The sequence below is a fragment of the Acinonyx jubatus genome, chromosome X (genome assembly GCF_027475565.1).
Source record: "Acinonyx jubatus isolate Ajub_Pintada_27869175 chromosome X, VMU_Ajub_asm_v1.0, whole genome shotgun sequence".
Classification (NCBI taxonomy): Eukaryota; Metazoa; Chordata; class Mammalia; order Carnivora; family Felidae; genus Acinonyx; species Acinonyx jubatus.
Genome location: NC_069389.1, coordinates 64,218,734 through 64,237,768, shown reverse-complemented (window position 1 = coordinate 64,237,768; position 19,035 = coordinate 64,218,734).

Below are 19,035 nucleotides of genomic sequence, written 5' to 3'. Positions count from 1 at the left end.
GTTAGAAAAGCCTGTTTATGTTTCTTGCTCCTGAGAGTAATGGTTTTATGAAAAAGAGGTCCAATAATGTCCAGAGCCTGGTGAGTCAGGGAGTCTCTGGTGTGTGCTGCATGCACTCTGCTGCTATGTTTGGGCTGCTCTGTGTCTCAGGTTATTTGTCTCCAGAGGTTCTCCTTGCCTGCAGTGGGCAGTGTTTGGACCTCGGCCAGAGTGTTGAGAGTTTTAACTAGGTGTGCCTTGGTCTTTTGTTAAATGACACTATATGCTACTTCTACTAGAACTAAAGCCTTGCAGAAGTCTATGATCTGGGGACTTAATGTATTTGGGGATTTCTGCTGGTCTTCAAGAGGGGAAGCAGCCCTCTGTACTGGTCTTTAGGCACACTTGCTTAAGAAAAGCATTTCCAGCAGAGCACAGGAGTGCTGGATTTGGGGTAAGCAAGTTAGACAGCCAGTGTTGCAGCTTTGCTTTTTTACTAAGGTTGGTGTCTGCTGAGAAGCTGGAAAGGGAAATGGTCCTGGTAGCTCTTTTGTCCCAGGAGAGAGGAGTCCATCTTTGCTGCTCTCAGGCAAGCACTTCCAGAAGAGCAAATAATTTTTCTTCATACATCCTAGGCATTTTTTCAGATCACTGTTTTCAACTGTCTATCTCTGGGTTACTTGCTTGCCTGAAGAAATGCAGTGCACTTTGACCTTTATCCCAGCCAACACTTCTGAGTTTCAAAACTCCAAACTTTAGGGACGTGGTGTTGTGGGGAACTGCGCTTTTCTGGGAGAGGTCTCACCATGCTGGGACTGATGCAGGTTTGACTGAGAATGGTAGTGGCCCAGAATGCAGGATCATGTGATATGGGACAAAGCAGGCTAAATAGCCAGTGTCAGGGTTAGCTGTCCTCAGTGGGTGTCTCTGCACCTATGCTGAGAGCCTGAGGAGTGAAATGTCACCCACTGGCTCTTTTATCTCCGGATAGACAACGCCACATCTCACAGATGCACTCCCAGAAGAGCAAGGTCTATCCTCATATGCCTTTGGTGATCTTCCATTTGTGCCATCTGTCCCATGGTTGCTTGCCTGTCTTCTTTCTAGGAGTAGAGCAGCACCCTCATGTCTCCTTCCCAGCCAAGACTGTGGCACTTAAAACTCCAGTCTTTGAGCCTTGCTGGTTGTAAAAACTCATGAAAATCAGCCCCTCTTGTTTTTCCAGCCATTGGCTTTGGGGAAGTATTCTCTTTGTGCATATATCTGTGGTTCCTCTCTCTAACGCCTTTCTTCATGACCATAGCTCTGTCCCCTCTGCAATACCTTCAATCCATTTTGCCATCAAACCACTTTTCCAAAGTTCTTACCTTCCTCACTGTGGCCTCTTGTTTCCTTCTAGTTGTGCGATTTGTTGTATCAGTCCTCAGGTGGACTTCTTGGGTATTCAGCATGATTTGGTAAGTAGGTAGTTGTGCTCAAGGGATTAGGCAAGCCTAGGATCTTCCTACTACTCTCTCATATTTGTTCCCCACCTCAAATCATAATTTTTTTAAAAGATTGAAGAATGGTAAAACCTAAATATCCTTAATCATGAGATTTGACTGCCAAATCATTTTTCTTAAACATTTTAAATATTTTATACTTACACACCACTGTCTTTCCTGATATTAACTAAAAAATAAAAATACCAAAGAACAGCAAGAACGTGGCATTTATGATAGAGGTGTTCTTATGTTCAACAATTGGGAAATCAACACATATTACAGCTGATGAAACTCAGCTGTTACTCTATTCTTTTCTACTGTAATTGGTATCATTTTACTTATGATATGGTATTTTTAGAGTCTAGTGTGACATATTGTGTTTGAGTTCACTCTTTTGTTGTAAAATTTCATGTGGCATTTCTTTAAATCTGAATGTGTTAAGAACTATTAATCAGAAGTTTAATAAATATGCTACTTAAAAGTTCAGATAGAAAGAAGTTTTGAGGTACCAGTAGACTGCAGATTTAGTAAAAAAAAAAAAAGCTAATGTTCTTATAGCCTACATTAAAATTGGTTTAGTGTTGGGTCGCCTGGGTGGCTCTGTCAGTTGAGCATCAGACTTCGGCTCAGGTCATTATCTCAGAGCTCATAAGTTTGAGGACTGCATCAGGCTCTGTGCTGACAACTCAAAGTCTGGAGCCTGCTTTGGATTCTGGGTCTCCCTTTCTCTCTGACCCTCCCCAGCTCATGCTCTGTCTCTCTCTCTCTCTCAAAAAAAATTTTTTTAATTAGTTTAGAGGTTAAAGTCTGTAATGGTCTGTTTCCATTCTGTGATTAACATACCTAGTAAACAGTATGCATTTCAGGGCACAACATTTAAAAAAGAATTAAGCAAATTATAAAATACCCAAGGCAGAGAATGGTGATATTCAAAAAAATTTTATTGAATGAATGAGAGCAATGACTATTTTTCATAATTTGTTTCCATATTCTAACACTAACTCCAAAGAAAATGTATTAAACCAAGTAATCTATGATTTTCCAACTATCTTTCAGCTGCAGCAATGAAAGGCAAGTGATATTCAGTGAGGCTAAAATATCCCTCTGACTACTCCAACTGTTGGGGAGGAAGAATTTCCTCTGCGCTTCAGAGGAGAAAATCAAATATAATAATGTATAAAGGGAGAATCCACAAAGACAATAAAATTTAAAAGACAGCCAGGCAACATGATCAGAACTGTCATGTTTTAAATTAAATTTTCTTTTTGGATTTTGGAAAGGAATTCTGGACTATCCTTTCCTTGATTGCTGAAGATAATAAAGAAGCTAATATGAACCATTTATTTATTGACTGACTTTACACATCTTCATGGGATATGAGCATACAGTACACACTCTCATGGCAAAGCCATATATTGGCCTAGAGACCACCTCCAGGTTTCTGAACATAGCTTTCTTTGTTTTTGAAAAAGAAATGTAACTGCAATGCAGGAATGCCTGGCATTGAACCAAGAGAGTTTGTTGTCAGCTTTTGAGCACAGGAGACAAAGATTTTTTAATATGTTAATAACACTCAATTTTAAGTGGAGATATAAATTGTGGGCAAAAAAATTAATGACTCAAACCAATATAACAAAAAACCAACTATAAATGCTTTGTCTCAATACCATATCTCTTAGGGGAAAATAGAGACAAGAAAACTATTCTTATTTTATTAGCAAAAATAATGGTGCGTAAACAGCTTTGTAAAAATAGCGAAATTTCGGGGGAGGAGCCAAGATGGCAGAACAGCATGGAAGTTTCTTGTGTGTCTCACGACCATGAAATACAGCCAGACCAACACTAAACCATCCTACACACCTTGAAAACTGATTGGAGGATTAACACAACAATCTGTACAACCTGAACCACAGAATTCAGCAGGTACGCGGCACAGAGAGGTGAATTTGGGGAACAAGAAGCTGCAGAGGGTAGGGAACTGCTTTTGCAGGGGACATAGGATGGTGACGGGGGGGGGGGGAATACAGGAAAAGCACCCCTCCCCAAAAGCAGCTGGAGAGAAAGTGGAAAATTGGAAACAGCTTCAGGGACTAAACTAAAAAGGGACAAAGGACAAAGGAGAAAGGAGAGGGTTTAAATTCTATTAAGACTGTAAACAAGGGGAGTGCAAAGGCTGCAACTCCACAGCTTGATACCTGGTGATGCTCGGTGGAAAGGGCAAGAATCCCCAGGAGTAGAGTGGGGTCCAGGAGGTTCTCGGGCCACACGGGGAAAAGAGGTTCCACTGCTGGAAGGACATTTGGTAGAGACTGTTGAAGCCATCTGATCCCAGCAGACCCCAGAAAATGGCCACATTTGCTGGTGCTGGAACAAGGTCATTAAGTGTGAAACCTGGTACTAGATGTGTGTTGTGATTTTCCATAATCCCTGAAACGCTGCTGCTACACTATCTCACCAACTTTTTCTGGGGCAGGCTGGCACCTGGCCTCAGTCTTGGGGCACCGGCAGCAGCAGGGTCCAGCAAAAGTTCCTGGATGCAGCCAACATTCAGCAATTGCTCAGTAAGACCCTCCCGCAGAGGGGCAGAACAGGGCAAAGCCAGAGTTCTTCAGAAGTAAGGGGCTGAGGAAACCAGCCTCATCTGAGATAAAACTCAGGAGAGAGGTACAGCCTGGGGCCTCGTGATGAAGAGTGAAAAAGTGGGGAGTGGACAAAAACTCAAGACAGAGGACAGGTGTGTGATTGCTGATCCGGGAGAACAGACTGGGTAGCTGGGTGGCTCCATTTTCACCACTCCCACGCATGCGCAAACACACCTATGAGCTCCACAACAATCCACCCCAGCAGGCTAGAAGCGCCATCTAGAGAAGACGGGAGCTGTTACACTGAGCCCTGCTCAACTGAGCCAACTTCGCTCTTGAAAAACATAAGTCTCACCGCTGGCTTAGTTTATGGACTTATAGCACTACATAGACTGAATTCTAGGGGGAAACAAAGTAATTTCAGTCCTACTTCAATCTGTTAGAAGATTCATCTATTCAATTTTCTTTCTTTCTTTTTTTTCTCTTTCTCGTTTACACTTCTTTTTCTTGAATACAGAAAGAGAAAAAATTCATTTTTATTTTCAATTTCTACTAAAATATTTCACTTAATTTTTATACTATATTTTTCGCTTTTATGTAATTTTTTCTTCAAATTCTATTTTACTTCAATCATTTTAGTATACTGCAGTGTATTCACTTTTTCAAATTTTCAAACAATTTCCTTTTTTCTTTCTTTCTTTTTTATCTTTTTTCTCTTTTTCATTTCTTTTTTTCTTGAATACAGAAAAAGAAAAAAATTCATATTTATTTTTAATTTTTATTAAAAATATTTTTCTTTAATGTTATTTTCTACTATATTCTTTACTTTTGTGTATATTTTTTAAATTCCGTTTTACCCCATCATCTCAATTTAGTCTACTTCAGTGTACTCATTTTTTCAAATTCTCAAACGATTTCCCTTTTTCTCCACCCCCTTTTTTTTCTCTAATATATCAAACTATTTTCAACACCCATACCAAAACACACTCAGGATCTAGCATCATCTATTCGATTTTGTGTGTATGTGTGTGGTTTCAGTTTTTAATTTTAATATTATTTTAATTTTAATATTTTTAATTTCAATTTTTCTACCTCATTAATTCCTTTTCTCCCTTCAAAATGACAAAATGAAGGAATTCACCCCAAAAGAAAGAGCAGGAAAAAATGACAGCCAGGGATTTAACCAAGCAAGATGTCTGAACCAGAATTTAGAATCACGATAATAAGAATACTAGGTGGAGTCGAAAATAGATTAGAATCCCTTTCTGCAGAGATAAAAGAAGTAAAAACTAGCCAGAATGAAATTAAAAATGCTATAACTGAGTTTCAATCATGGATGGATGCAGTGGCAGCAAGGATGGATGAAGCTGAACAGAGAATCAGAGATATAGAAGACAAGCATACAGAACAACGAAGCAGAAAAAAAGAGGGAGATTAAGGCAAAAGAGCACGATTTAAGAATTAGAAAAATCAGGGGTGCCTGGGTGGCTCAGTCAGTTAAGCGTCTGACTTCGGCTCAGGTCATGATCTCATGATTTGTGAGTTCAAGCCCGGCGTCGGGCTCTAGTCTGACAGCACGGAGCCTGGAGCCTGCTTCAAATTCTGTGTCTCCCTCTCTCTCTGCCCCTCCCCAACTTGTGCTCTGTCTGTCTATGTCTCTCAAAAAAATAAATAAATGTGAAAAAAAAAGAATTAGAGAAATCAGTGACTCATTAAAGAGGAACAACATCAGAATCATAGGGGTACCAGAAGAGGAAGACAGGGAAATAGGGGTAGAAAGGTTATGTGAGCAAATCATAGTGGAAAACTTTCCTAACCTGAGGAAAAACACAGAAATCAAAATCCAGGAAGCACGGAGAACCCCCATTAGATTCAACAATAACCAACCATCAAGGCATATATCATAGTCAAATTCACAAAATACTCAGGCAAGGAGACAAGCATGAAAGCAGCAAGGGAAAAAAAGTCCCTAACCTACAAGGGAAGACAGATCAGGTTTGCAGCAGACCTATCCACAGAGAGTTGGCAGGCCACAAAGGAGTGGCAGGATATATTCAGTGTGCTGAATCACAAAAATTTGCAGCTAAGAATTCTTTATCCAGCAAGGCTGTCATTCAAAATAGAGAGATAAAAAGTTTCCCAGACAAACAAAAATTAAAGTAGTTTGTGACCATTAAACCAGCCCTCAAATAAATTTTATGAAGGTCTCTCTGATGGGAGAAAAGATGAAAAAAATATATATATATTATATATATATAATATATTATATATGTATATATAATATATAATATATTATATATATATAAAGCACAAAAGCAACAAAAACTAGAAAGGACAAGAAAACACCACCAGAAACTCCAACTCTACTAGCATCATAATGGCAATAAATTCATATCTTTCAGTACTCACTCTAGACGTCAATGAACTAAATACTGCAATCAAAAGACATAGGGTAACAGAATGGATAAGAAAATAAGATCCATCTATATGTTCTTTACAAGAGACCCAATTTAGACCTAAAGACACCTTCATTGAAAATAAGGGGATGGAGAACCATTTATCATGCTAATGGTCAACAAAAGAAAGCTGGAGTAGCCATACTTACATGAGACAATCTAGACTTTAAAATAAAGACTGTATCAAGAGATGCAGAAGGGCATTATCATAATCAAGGGATCTATCCACCAAGAAGACCTAACAATCATAAACATTTATGTGCCAAATGTGGCAGCACCCAAATACATAAATCAATTGATCACAAACATAAAGAAACTCATTGATAGTAATACCATAATAGTAGGAGACTTCAACACCCCAATCACAACAATGGACAGACATGTCATCAAAAATCAAGGAAACAATGGCTTTGAATGACACACTGGACCAGATGGACTTAACAGATATATTCAGAACATTTCATCCTAAAGCAGCAGAATATACATTCTTCTCCAGTGCACATGGAACCTTCCCCAGAATACACCACATACTGGGACACAAATCAGCCCTAAGTACAAAAATATCGAGATCATACCATGCATATTTTCAGACCACAACGCTATGAAACTCAAAATCAACCACAAGAAAAAATGTAGAAAGGTAACAAATACTTGGAGACTGAAGAATGAATAGGCTAACCAAGCAGTTAAAGAGGAAATTAAAAAGTATATGGAAGTCAGTGAAAATGATAACACCACAAGCTTAAACCTCTGGGACGCGGCAAAGGCAGTCATAAGAGGAAAGTATATAGCAATCCAGGCCTTTCTAAAGAAGGAAGAAAGATCTAGATAAACAACCTAACCTTACGCCTTAAGGAGCTGGAAAAAGAACAACAAATAAAACCGAAAACCAGCAGAAGACAGTAAATAATAAAGATTAGAGCAGAAATTAATGCTATCAAAACCAAAAAAACAGTAGAACAGATCGATGAAACCAGAAGCTGGTTCTTTGAAAGAATTAACAAAATTGATAAACCACTAGCGAGTTTGATCAAGAAGAAAAAGGAAAGGACCCAAATAAGTAAAATCAAGAATGAAAGAGAAGAGATCACAACCAACACAACAGAAATTAAAAAAAAAATAGTAAGAGAATATTATGAGCAATTATATGCAAATTAAATTGGTAATCTGGAAGAAATGAATAAATTCCTAGAAACATATACACTACCAAAACAGAAACAGCAAGAAATAGTACATTTGAACAGACCCATAACCAGCAAGGAAATCGAATTAGTAATCTGCCAAAAAACAAGAGTCCAGGGCCAGATGGCTTTCCAGGGGCATTCTACCAAACATTTAATGAAGAGTTAACACCTATTCTCTTGAAACTGTTCCAAAAAATAGAAATGGAAGGAAAACTTCAAAACTCTTTCTATGAAGCCATCATTGCCTTGGTTCCCAAACCAGACAGAGACACCACTAAAAAGGAGAACTATAGACCAATTTCCCTGATGAACATGTATGCAAAATCCTCAACAAGTTATTAGCCAACCAGATCAAACAATACAGTAAAAAAAATTATTCACCACAACAAAGCAGGATTTATACCTGGGATGCAGGGCTGGTTCTATATCCGTGAAACAATTAACATGATTCATCACCTCAATAAAAGAAAGGACAAGAATCATATGATTCTCTCAATAGATGCAGAGGAAGCATTTGACAAAATACAGCATCCTTTCTTGACAAAAACCCTCAAGAAAGTAGGGATAGAAGGAGCATAACTTGAGATCACAAAAGCCATATGTGAATGACCTAATGCTAATATCATCCTCAATGGGGAAAAACTGAAATCTTTCCCCCTAAGGTCAGGAACAAGACAGGGATGTCCAATCTTGCCACTGTTACTCAACATAGTATTGGAAGTCTTAGCCTCTGCAATCAGACAACACAAAGAAACAAAAGCCATCCAAATTGGCAAGGAGGAGGTCAAATTTTCACTCTTCACAGATGACATGATACTCTATTTGGAACATCCAAAAGATTCCACCAAAAAACTGCTAGAACTGATCCATGAATTCAGCAAAGTTTTAGGATATAAAATCAACGCACAGAAATTGGTTGCATTCTTATGCACCAACAATGAAGTGACAGAAAAGAGAAATCAAGGAAAAGATCCCATTTACAGTTGCACAAAAAAACCATAAAATACCTAGGAATAAATCTAACCAAAGAGGTGAAAAACCTATAAACTGAAAGTTATAGAAATCTTATGAAAGAAATTGAAAAACACACAAAAAAAATGGGAAAATGATTCCATGCTCCTGGATAGGAAGAATAAATATTGTTAAAATGTCAATACTACCCAAAGCAATCTATGTATTCAATGCAATCCCTATCAAAAATAACACCAGCCTTCTTCGCAGAGATGGAACAAATAATCCTAAAATTTGTATGGAACCAGAAAAGATCCGAATAGCCAAAGAGATCTTGAATAAGAAAACCAAAGCAGGAGACATCACAATCCCAGACTTCAAGCTATACTACAAAGCTGTAATCATCAAGACAGTATGGTACTGGCACAAGAACAAACACTCAGATCAATGGAACAGAATAGACAACTCAGAAGTGGGCCCACTAACATATGGCCAGCTAATCTTTGACAAAGCAAGAAAGAATATCCAATGGAAGAAAGACAGTCTCTTCAGCAAATGGTGTTGGGAAAACTGGACCACTTTCTTACACCATAGATAAAAATAAACTAAAAATGGATGAAAGACCTAAATGTAAGACAGGAAGCCATCAAAATCCTCAAGGAGAAATCAGGCAGCAACCTCTTTGATCTTGGCCACAGCAACTTCTTACTCTACATGTCTCTGGAGAAAGGGAAACAAAAGCAAAAATGAACTACTGGGACCTCATCAAAATAAAAAGCTTCTGCACAGCGAAAGAAACAATCAGCAAAACTAAAAGGCAACCGACAGAATGGGAGAAGATATTTGCAAATGTCATATCAGATAAAGGGTTAGATCCAAAATCTATGAAGAACTTATCAAACTCAACACCCCAAAAACAAATATAATCCAGTGAAGAAATGGGAAAAAGACATGAATAGACACTTCAAGGAAGGCATCCAGATGGCCAACCTACACATGAAAAAATGCTGAACTTCACTCATCATCAGAGAAGTACAAATCAAAACCACAATGAGATACCACTTTACACCTGTCAGAATTGTTAACATTAACAACTCAGGCAACAACAGATGTTGGTGAGGATGCAGAGAAAGAGGATGTCTTTTGCATTGTTGGTGGGAATGCAAGCTGGTGCAGCCACTCTAGAAAACAGTATGGAGTTTCCTCAAAAAACTAAAAACAGAACTACCCTACAACCCAGCAATTGCACTACTAAGCATTTATCCACGGGATACAGGTGTGCTGTCTTGAAGGGACACATGCACCCCCATGTTTATAGCAGCACCATCAACAATAGCCAAAGTATGGAAAGAGCCTAAACATCCATCGATGGATGAATGGATAAAGAAGATGTTGTATATATATATATATATATATATATATATATATATATACACACACAATGGAGTATTACTCAGCAATCAAAAAGAATGAAATCTTGCCATTTGCAACTACGTGGATGGAACTGGAGGGTAGTATGCTAAGTGAAATTAGTCAATCAGAGAAAGACAAAAATCATACGACTTTAGTCGTATGAGGACTTTAAGAGACAAAACATGAACATAAGGGAAAGAAAAATAATATAAAAACAGGGTGGGGGACAAAACAGAAGAGACTCATAAATATGGAGAACAAACGGAGGGTTACTGGAGGGGTTGTGGGAGGGGAGATGGGCTAAATGGGTAAGGGGCATTAAGGAGTCTACTCCTGAAATCATTGGTGCACTATATGCTAACTAATTTGGATGTAAATTTTAAAAAATGAAAAATAAAATTAAAAATAAATTAAAAATAAAGGTGACACAAGAAAATTTTTAAAAATAGCCAAATTTCTCAAATAAAAATATATAACAGTTACCATACACACCTTCTGATCCCCATTAAGCTGACTTTGTTTCCATAAACATCAATATATCTCATGTATAATATTGTTTAATATATATTGTCTGAATCAAAATGTTTATAAGGCATTGACCAATCCTGCCTTATCTTTGTGTGACAATTCCAAAAGCTAATGGAACTGCACTCTATCAAAATCTTTGGAAAATATTTCCAGCCAAATCAAACCAAACAAAAATAGTATATAGTAAAAGGAAACTGCAGAGTAGGAGTTGAAAGACTAGCTATTATTGCATGTTATTTTTTTTTTATTGAGCAAACATGACTAAACAGAAAGATATTTGAAGGCTTAGTAATTTCCATCTAAGGTATGTTGCTCTCTTCTTAAATAAGCAATGCCTTATACTGTGAAACTTCAAATCTGGCTCAATTTCATAATTTCTTACATACAAAATCTCATGAATTTTATTCCCTGATTATTTTAGGGTCTAGATTTTCATTCATCATAGCATTGTCTGGGAAAACTGATTACATCACCCATTGGGAACAAAAATTCCCACAATTGCTGATGTTGTGTGATTGTGTGATTGTGTCTGTGTGTATATGTGTGTGTTAAATAATGACATATTTTATTCCTGTTTTCCTTTTGTTTTTGTTTCTTTGTTTTTATTTATTTATTTATTTTTTGTTTTGTTTTTAGGAAAAAGCTTTTCTTTTAATCCCAGGAAGATACCCACTGAAATGTTCTAAAAAGAGAACTATTTCAAAAAAGTTCAGATGATTATTTTCCCATAGAAAATAGAGAGTGCACATAAGATAGAGGGAGTGGAGATGGAAATGTTGTCCTATTGCTATTGCTATGTGTATTCAATGAATCTCTGGAGAGCTGAAGGACGAAAGTCATGAAAATACAAATGGAAGAAAGACAAGGATGAGGCTCTGAAACATTAAAACTTTTTTTTTTCAATTTCTGATTCCAGGCATATCTAGCATATTACCTGGATCAGAAGCAGTGAAATTAAACAAGTTAAGGCAAATTATGACGTTTCCTCAATGAGCAGCAGGGACCATTCAAGCCATTTTATGCATCAAACCCTTCAAATTCTGAAGTGCCCAAAAATTACATCCTGTTTCTTGTGCTTCAATCTCTGGTTTTGTGAACATGGATGAGATGTCCTTAGAGCACAGACTGTATTTGGACTGCACATCTCCCATAGGCCAAAGTCTTCTCAAAAATCTTTTTTCATTGTTATTATACAATGAGGGAGAAAATCCACATTTACACATTTACACTTGTAACCAATATTCAGGTTTACTGTAAAATACGTGGAAAATAAAATAGTTTAAAACCATGGGGCACCTGGGTGGCTCAGTCAGTTAAGCGTCTGACTTCGGCTCAGGCCATGATCTTGCAATTTGTGAATTCAAGCCCTGCGTTGGGCTCTGTACTGACAACTCAGAGCCTGGAGACTGCTTCAGATTCTGTGTCTCCCTCTCTCATCCCCTCCCCTGCTCATGCTCTGTCTTTCTCTGTCTCTCAATAATAACTAAACATTAAAAAAATAAAATAGCTTAAAAATAAAATCATGTATTAGAGGGATGCCTGGGTGGCTCAGTCAGTTAAGAGTCTGATTCTTGGTTTCAGCTTAGGTCATGATCTCATGGCTTTGTGGGGTCGAGCTTCCAGTGCAGAGCCTGCTTGGGATTCTCTTTCTCCCCCTCTCTCTGTGAAATAATCATCATTACATGTTTATCCACACACACACACACACACACACACACACAAATTGGAAACTACAGGTTAATTTACAGGCTTACAGGTTTATTATCTGATTTACATCAAAATATTTTTTAGCATTAAAAAGCTACAAAAATGTAGGACAATTTGTACCTGAAAAAATTTTAGAATGCTAGCTAAACTATGAATTTTGTACAAATAACATAATGGAGCAATACCGAATGCCCAGACCTTGATTTCTAAATATTTTCTCCAATTTCAGGAACCAGGACTCAGAGAAATGGTGGATACTAAAGGTGTAGCAGAAAAAACACAAGATGAGTATATTAGTAAGGGTTTTCCAGAGAAACAGAGCAATTAAGGTGTGTGTATGTGTGCATGCGTATTTGTGTGTGACAGAGAGAGAGAGAGAGAGAGAGAGAGAGAGAGAGAGAGAAATTATAGGAATTTTGTTTATGCAATCATGGGAGCTAAAATGTCCCAAAATTTGCAGTCATCAAGCTGAAGGCCCAGGACAGTTAATGGTGTGTTCCAGTTTCAATCTAAAGGCCTGAGAACCAGGAAAGTTAATGGTATAAGTTCTCATCTGAAGCCAACAAGCTCAAGACTGATGTTTCTGTTTGACTTGAAAGGCAGGAATAGTCTGATGCTCCAAATTAAGGCCATCAGGCACAAAAAGTTTTCTCTTACTTGAGGAATGGTGAGAATTCTTGTTCTATTCAAGCCTTCAACTGATTGAATGAGGGACACCCACATTAAGAAGGACTACCTTTATTCCTTAGTCTACTGATCTGAATGCTAATCTTATTCCAAAAACCCTCACAGACATACTCAGAATAATGTTTGACCAAATATCTGAGTATCTAATGGCCCAATCCTGTTGATACATAAATTGACCACAATAAGAAGGCTAGAGCATCTTGTAGTGCCAGAAAGTAAAAAAGTGCTCAAGAAACAAAATGATGAGGAATATCAAAGAGATATAAGAACCAGTCTGAAAGAGTTCCAAATGGTCAAATCTGAAATAAATAATTTGAACAACAAAATAAATATTATAGTACTGGATTATAACCCAAAGTATAAAATAAACATCCAAGAGTTAATAATGATATAAAATAAAGAAAGAAAGAAAGAAAGAAGAAAGAAAGAAAGAAAGAAAGAAAGAAAGAAAGAAAGAAAGAAAGAAAAAGAGAGACACTTCTCTACAGAATTCCAAATGATATATATAGAAACTTCCCTTCCTCAAGGGAAATATATACACTCATCCCTTGGATATGGACTAAACTTACTGATTTGCTAACAAAACCAGACTAAGTAAAGAGAAATAAAAGAGCTGTTATAGACTAAACATTCTCCCTCAATTCATATATTAAAGCCCTAACCCCCAATGTGATAGTAATTAGAGGTGAGGCTATTGGGAAGTAATAAGTTTCAATTAAGTAATGAGGGTTGGACCCTTATGATGGGATCAGTGTCCCTATGAAGAAAAGAAAACAGAGATTTCACTCTCAGTGTATGCACAAAGAAGAGGTTATGTGACCATATAGCAAGGAAAGCAGCCAGCTACAAGTCAGAAGGAGGGCTTTTATCAATAACTAAATCTCCTGGCAACTTGATCTTTGAATTCCTAACATCCAGAACTCTGAAAAATAAATGTCTGTTGTTTAAGCTACCCAGTCTATAGTGTTTTGCTGTGGCAGTCTGAACTACAGTGGAGGAACCTATCAGACAGATACTACCTTAAGCAAGTGATTAAAATCAACATCATCAATGTTGCTATGTTAATATCATACAGCCCCTGATAATATGATGAGAAGGGCACTTCACCTCTGTGGAATTCTTCTTACAACCCATAACCACTGTGTACGCCTGAGGGAAACATGAGAAAAACCCGAGTTGAACTACATTCTATAAATCATGTGACCAGAATTCCTCAAAATTCTCAAGATCAAAAGAAAGGAAAGATTGAGAAACTCATAGGCCAAAAAAAACTAAGGAGGCATAATTATTCAATGCAATGTGGTATTCTGGACTGAATCCTAGAACAAAAATGTCATTAGTGGAAAAGCTGATAAAGTTCAAATGAAGTCCCGAATTCAGTTAACAGTAATGTACCAATGTTGGTTTCTTAGTTTTGACAAATATTCCATTTTACATTACTATGTTAACAAAGGGAAACTGGGTGAAGGACTTCTCTTTACTATCTTTGCAACTTCTCTGTAAATCTAAAAGTATTTCACAAGAAAAAGTTTTTTTTAAAAAAATATGAGGAGTCTTATGGTTGACACCATTATTAAAAAGTAAATTACACAGGGGTGCCTGGATGGCTCAGTCACTTAAGCATCTGACTCTCCGTTTCAGCTCAGGTCACAGTTCACTTGTGAGTTTGAGCTCTGAGATGTCAGTGCATAGCCTGTTTGGGATTCTGTCTCTGCCTCTCTCTCTCTTTGCTCCTCTCCCACTCGCTCTGTCTGTCTCTTTCTCAAAATAAATAAACTTTAAAAAGTAAATCACATAGGGGCTCCTGGGTGGCTCAGTAAGTTAAGTGCCCGACTTAGGCTCAGGTCACTATCAAGATTTGTGGGTTTGTACCCCACATGACAACTTGGAGCCTGGAACCTGCTTCAGAGTCTGTGTCTTCCTCTCTCTCTGCCCCTCCCTCACTTGCACTCTGCCTCTCTCTCTCTCTTAAAAGTAAATAAACATTAAAAATTTTTTAAGTAAATTACATAAATTTACACTTAAATAAATCATATTAATATTAAAAACAAAAGGAAGAGGGAGCTTGGGAAGATGACAAAGTAAGAGAACCCTGAGCTCACCCCATTCTACATTTTCAACTATATATCATCCACATCCAATTCAATAAACTGGAGAGCAACCTGAAGACTCAGAAAACAAACTTCACAACTAAATATAGATGAGAAGTTGCATCTGAAAGATTAGGAAGTTGAGAAAGGAAGAAGGAGGCTGCCCACAGGAGGGGGAGGAGCTGCATTCATTGAGAAGGCAGAGAAATGGGCCCTGGCACCAGGGGTCTCACACAGAGAGGATTAATCTGATAACATTCGGCTTTAAAAACCAGGGACTTCTGGTTAAACATCTGAATTCAGCTCAGGTCATTATCTTGGGTTTTGTGAGTTCAAGTCCCATGTTGGGCTCTGTGCTGATAGCTCAGACAGAGCCTGGAGCCTGTTTGGATTCTGTGTCTCCCTCTCTCTCTGCCCCTCCCCCACTCGAGCTCTGTCTCTCAAAAATATAAGTGAGTAAACTTTAAAAAAAAAAAACCAGAGGGGCTGAATTTTGTGAGTTTATAAAAACAGTAAGACTTGGAACCTGGGGCTTTGAAAGTCATTTGACTCTGCACTGGGCTAGACTAGAGGACCAGTGATAGTTGGGTCCATCCTTAAAGAGACAGCAGCCTGTGTGGAAAGGCAACATAAAAATGAGTGTACACAATGCTAGGAGACAAATGAGAGACAAATCTGTTCATACTAATTTTGGAACATGTTGGGGGACTTCTCTGAAAACTAGGGAGCTGGCAGTCACCATTCACTGGACTGGACATCCCACTGATGTGGGACCACATCCAGTCCCACAGCATAAACACCAAGACAATTTCGGGTGGTGGAGGGGTTTGCACAGACACTTGCTACCTAACCTTATAGCAGTGTACTATGCACAAAAGTTATCCTGAGGACCCACCCACTCCAAGCCTGCTAGCCTGTGCCCTAGTCTCAGGGAAATTTTGTTAAAGCTGCATGTGTACCCTGCCCAGCAACTGAGTGAACAGTGGCCACCATGCACCACACATGTCTGCCACAGTGCCCAGACCTGTGCCCCCAGCATCTATCCTGCACTGGGCCCAGTGTCCCAGAGACATCCTCATGTGCCAGGTCCAGCCTCATGCCCCTGGATGCTCCAGCACACAGCCCCAGTGACTGCAGCCCTTCATGGGAACCAGCATGAAAATAGTGATCCAGTGCAAATTTTGTTAACACTGCTGTTATGTTCCCAAGTTCCCTGGAGGGCACAACTCCTCAAAGCTGGCCTGCCTGGGTCCCACTAACACCACAGAGAACAAGCACTGTCCACATTAGGCAGAAAGTCAATATGGATGACTAAACTTTAAAGAAAAGTGACTCAGACACAACAGCAGTGCATAAGCAACACACATAGGATACTCTCCTGAAGTGTCAGGTACTGATGAACTGGGGGCACTGCACTGCAAAGCATTCCAGGATTGTCTTTTCATAAAGTCACTACTTTCAAGAGCAAAAGACACATCTGACTTTCTTAACATAAAGAAACAGGCCCGGAGGGGCAGAAAAAATGAGGAAACAGAGAAATTCATCCCAGTTGAAAAAATAGGACAAAACTACAGACAGAGATCTAAGCAAATCACAAAACAAGCAATAAAGTGGCAATAAATACAAATCTATCAATAATTACTTTGAATGTAAATGGGCTAAACACTCCAATCAAAAGACATAGGGTGACAGAATGGATTAAAAAAAAAAGAACAAGACCTGTCTATATAATGCCTACAAAAGTCTCATACTACATTTAAAGATACCTGTAGATTGAAAGTGAAGGGATGTGTAAACATCTATAAAGCAAATGGATGTCAAAAGAAAGCCAGAGCTGGCATGCCTGGGTGGCTCAGTCAGTTAAGCATCCAACTTTGGCTGAGGTCATGATCTCGTGGTTCTTGGGTTCAAGCCCCTCATTGGGCTCTTCAGTGTGAAACCTGCTTTGGATTCTGTATTTCCCTTTCTCCCTACTCCTCCCCCACTTCCGTGCTCATTTTCTCTCTCTCTTTCTCTCTCTCTCTCTCTCCCTCTCTCTCTCTCTCAAAAATAAATAAACATTTAAAATATTTTAAAAAACGAAAGCCAGAGTAGCAGTAGTATTTTGGAAAGGTAGACTTTCAAGCTAAGATTGTCACAAGAGGCAAAGAAGGACAGTATATAATCATAAAGGAAACAATCCAACAAGAAGATATAATGATTGTAAATATTTATGCACCCAACATAGAAGCACCCTGATACATAAAACAGTAACAAACATAAAGAAACTAAAAGATAATAATACAATAAAAGTATAGGACTTTAACACCCCACTTACATCAATGGAAAGATTATTTAAACAGAACATCAACAAGGAAACAATGGCTTTAAATGACAAACTGGAATGGATGGATTTAACAGATATACTCAGAACATCCACCCTAAAACAGCAGAATTAACATTCTTTTTTAAGTGCACACACAACATTCTCCAGAATAGATCACCTATTAGCCCACAACAAAATCTCAACAAATTCAAGAAGATCAAAATCATATCATGGATATTTTCAAGCCACAAGAGTATGAAACTTGAAGTCAAGGACAAGAAAAAGAATCTGGAAAGACCACAAATACTTGGAGGTTAAATAACATGTTACTAAACAGTAAATGGGGCAACCAGGAAATCAAAGAAGAAATAAAAAAAATTACATGGAAACAAATGAAAATGAAAATGCAATGTACCAAAACCTCTGTGATGCAGCAAAAATGGTTCTAAGAAGAAAGTTTATACAAATACAGGCCACCTCAAGAAGCAAGGTAAATCTCAAATAAACAACATAACCATGCACCTGAAGGAGCTAGAAAAAGAACAGCAAACAAAATCTAAAACCAGCAGAGGGAAGGAAATAATAAAGACTAGAGAAGAAATAAATGATATAGAAACTAGAAAAACAATAGAAGAAACCAATGAAATCAGTAGCTGGTTCCTTGAAAAAATCAATAAAATTGATAAGCCTCTAGCCAGACTAATCAAGGAAAAAAGAAAGTACTCAAATGAATAAAATCATAAATGAGAGAGGACAAATAACAACCAAAGCTATAGAAATATAATCATAAAAGAATATTATGAAAAACTAGCTGTCAACAAATTGGATGACCTAGAAGAAATGGATAAATTCTTAGGAAGATAAACTACCAAAACTGAAACAGGAACAAATAGAAAAATAGAACCAACCAAAAACGAGCAAAGCAATTGAGTTAGTAATAAAAAGAAAAGCCAAAAAACAAAAGTCTCGGACCAGATGGCTATGGGCAAATCCTACCAAACAGTTAAAGAAGAGTTAGTACTTATCCTTCATAAACTATTCTAAAAAAATTAAAAGGAAGGAAAACTTCTAAATTCATTGTATGAGGCCAGAATTACACTAATACTAAAAAGAGATAAAGACGCCACTAAAAACAAAAGAACCACAGCACCTGTGATGAACATAGGTGCAAAAATTATCAACAAAATACTAGCAAAATGAATTCAACAATACATTAAGAAAAAATCATTCACTATGATCAATTATGATTTATTCTTGGGTTGTAAGAGTGGTTCAATATGTGGAAATCAATGTGATACATCACATCAGTAAGAGAAAGGATAAAGGCATATGATCATTCCAATAGATGCAGAAAAAACATTTCACAAAGTAAAACATCCATTCATGATAAAAACCCTCAACAAAGTAGTTCTAGAGGGAACATTCCTCAACATATTAAAGGCCATCTATGAAAACCCCACAGCTAACATTACACTTAATGAAAAAAAAAAAAACTGAGAGTTTTCCCCTAAGGTCAGGACAAGAGAAGAATGTCCACTTTCACCACTTCTTTTCAACATAGTACTGGAAGTCCTAGACACAACAATTAGACAACAAAAAGAAATAAAAGGAATCCAAATCAATAAGGAAGAAGTAACATTTTCACTATTTGCAGATTACATGATAGTAT